The following is a 3,261-nucleotide window of genomic DNA, read 5'->3' as shown; positions in this document are numbered from 1 at the left end:
CAGAAGTTCATTGTGGACTGGGCTGAAGGGAAAGAGAATCAGGATATCCAGCTCATGTTTCCACCATCAGAACTGTGCTGACAAAGGGAGTCGCTGGCATTGGAAAAACAGTCTCTGTGCAGAAGTTCATTGTGGACTGGGCTGAAGGGAAAGAGAATCAGGACGTCCAGCTCATATTTCCACTTCCTTTCAGAGAAATCAACCTGATGAAGGACAAAACACTCAGTCTTTCAGATCTACTTCATGTCTTTTTCCCTGAAACCAAAGAAATGGAAATATCCAGTGATGAATATAAAGTGTTGTTCATTTTTGATGGTCTGGATGAATGTCATCTGTCTCTGGATTTTCAGAGCGATGTGAGGTTGCGTGATGTAAGTGAATCAGCCTCAGTGGATGTGCTGCTGATGAACCTCATTGTGGGCAATCTGCTTCCCTCTGCTCTCATCTGGATCACCTCCAGACCAGCAGCAGCTGATCTCATTCCCTCTGAGTGTGTCCATCGAGTGACAGAGGTACGAGGCTTCAGTGATCAACAGGAGGAGGAATACTTCAGGACCAACATCAAACGTGAGAAGGACTATGAGAAGAAAGTCAAAGATGAAGACATGATTGTCAAACTGGGGAAACTGGCTTTCGAGCAGCTTGTGAAAGGCAACCTGATCTTCTATGAGGAAGACCTGAGAGAGTGTGGCATTGATGTGACAGAAGCATCACTGTACTCAGGATTGTGCACTCAGATCTTCAGAGAGGAGTTGGGCTTGTATCAGGGGAAAGTCTTCTGCTTTGTTCATCTGAGCATCCAGGAACATCTAGCAGCTCTATATGTGCCCCTCTCCTTTACTAAGAACAACGTAAATGTGTTTGACCGAACTGAACAAAGTCAGTTTCCTAAAATTTTTAACCAGAACAAATCATTATCTAGCTTGCATCAGAGAGCTGTGGATGAGGCTTTACAGAGTAAGAATGGACATCTGGATATTTTCCTGCGTTTTCTTCTGGGTCTCTCATTGGAGTCCACAGGAAGCTGCTTCTACAACAAAGAGGAAACAGTTGAGTACATCAAGCAGAAGATCAGGAGGAATCGCTCTCCAGAGAGATCCATCAATCTCTTCCACTGTCTGAATGAACTGGGTGATGATTCACTGATGCAGGAGATCCAAGATTATCTGAAATCTGGAAAAATAAGAGAAACCAAACTCTCCTCTTCACAGTGGTCAGCTCTGGTTTGTGTGTTGCTGACATCAGAGCAGAAGATGGATGTTTTTGATCTAAACCAGTTTATTGGAGCACACAATACAGCAGATGAAGTTCTTCAGAAGCTGCTGCCTGTGGTTAAAGAATCCAGATCAGTTCAGTTACAATGACAGCAATCACTACAATGACAAAACACGATCACGTTTATGATTTTAGCATGTGCTTTCTTACCAAAGCAACAAAATGATAAATTCATATATGTCATATATATATTTTATACCAGAACTGAGAGTGTGAAGAGTGTCATTGTTCTCTACAGGTTGAGGGATTGTGGCGTCACAGATGAAGGTTGTGCTGCTCTGGCTTCAGCTCTGAGATCAAACCCCTCACACCTCAGAGAACTGGATCTGAACTATAATAACATAGGAGACACAGGAATTAATCTGCTTTCTGCTGGACTAAAAGATGTTCATTGTAGACTAGAGAAACTGATGTAAGAGTGTATAAAATTACAAAATCCTCCTTCATTCTCATCGTACTGTGAATATAGAGTACAAAAAAAAACACCTTCAGATAACTGAAGAGAATGTTTCCTTAAACTTAATTAGAATAATTGTGTTATAAAAAGTGTCTGACATCATTTTAATTACATTTTCATGCATGCATCTAGCAGATGTTTTTATCCAAGGCGACTTGCATTGCATTCAGGGTAAACATTTTATTGTTTCTTGCATTCCTTGGGAATTGAACCAATGATATTGGTGTTGCTTGTGCCGTGCTCTACTGTTTGAGCAACAAGATTTATATCATAACTTCACATCATCTATATATTGTTGTAATGACAACTGCTTTCATTTGATACAGATGTGTTGATGATTTTGGAGTAAAATGAAAGATCCTTAACATTATGATACTGAAATGAATCTCCTCAAGCACCGTGTAGAAGCTGGTCTGAATCTTAGACTGAATTAAGTCTCTCTCTCTGATTGTGAAGTTTCTGCTAATCTGATCTGTAAATCCTGAACTAAGAGACTGAAGAGTGTCATTGTTCTCTACAGGTTGAATCATTGTGGTGTCACAGATGAAGGCTGTGCTGCTCTGGCTTCAGCTCTGAGATCAAACCCCTCACATCTAAAACACTTGGATCAGTCTGGAAATGAAATGGGAGTTTTTGGAGTCAAGCAGCTTTCTGATCTACTGCAGGATCCTCTTTGTGAACTGAAAATACTGAGGTAAGTTTGTATAAAATGTCTCAAGATCCTCCTTTCCATGAGCACACATAAACTAATTTGAGGTACAACAGTTTTGTCCACAGAGACGGTGTGAGCCTGTGACTATACATGGACGGAGTGCATACATCCATATCACACACGCATATAACCAAATGCCGTGTTAACATGGTTTTTATGCATTACACCTTCTATATAGAGTCTATAGTTATGTGATTTATGTGCTTAATGTGTGTATCAATACAAGTTAGCAGCAGTTTTCTGCTGTAAGTATAATCTAATATCTCCTAATTATTAATAGGAATAACCACATACACACAAGAGTCATTTTCCAAATCTGTATAGTTAAAATTCTAGTTCATTTATACAGTGTATAAATTTGACGTTCAAGATGGCTGCCTCGGTATGTAGCTCCTTGGTACTTTTACTATTTTTGTTTGTCCCGTTTAAAGTAGATTTTTTTCCATTCAGCTTTACTATAGGGACAAACTCCTAGACAACAGAAATAGCACACCAAATAACTTTTTGCCGACAATTGAACAATCTGACGTTTTACTCCACATTCTAGTCGGAGGAGCTGTGATCCGGTAAAAACGCTCCAAGTGACGCAAATGAGGGAAGCGTGCTGGTGCGCTCGTGAAATTCCAACAGCGTGGTGTTAGGACTCCACTGCTGAGCATTCATCTGGCGAATCTCCTCTCCCTAGTAAATAAAACGAACAAACTACTACTCCTCACCTGCACAAACAAGGACTTTTTAAACTCTGCTGCCCTTTCCTTCACGGAAACCGGGTTGAACGGAGCCAACCCAGACAGCGCACATCATCTAACAGGTTTCC

The 3,261-nt window shown here is 40.6% G+C and overlaps 1 long non-coding RNA gene across 1 annotated transcript in view; it reads left to right on the top strand.

Annotated features, from left to right (window-relative positions):
- Window positions 1-2,633, top strand: part of LOC107576049 (uncharacterized) — a 10,827-nt gene extending 8,194 nt beyond the window's left edge. The window contains exon 3 of the long non-coding RNA XR_001607987.1: window positions 2,623-2,633. This is a non-coding gene — a long non-coding RNA (uncharacterized lncRNA). The remainder of the gene's footprint in view (window positions 1-2,622) is intronic.
- The last annotated feature ends 628 nt before the right edge of the window (window positions 2,634-3,261 follow it).

This window comes from Sinocyclocheilus grahami, unplaced genomic scaffold, assembly GCF_001515645.1.
Source record: "Sinocyclocheilus grahami isolate Dianchi unplaced genomic scaffold, SAMN03320097.WGS_v1.1 scaffold3151.1, whole genome shotgun sequence".
Classification (NCBI taxonomy): Eukaryota; Metazoa; Chordata; class Actinopteri; order Cypriniformes; family Cyprinidae; genus Sinocyclocheilus; species Sinocyclocheilus grahami.
Note: the sequence above shows the minus strand (reverse complement) of the source record. Positions and strands in the feature narration are given on the sequence as shown.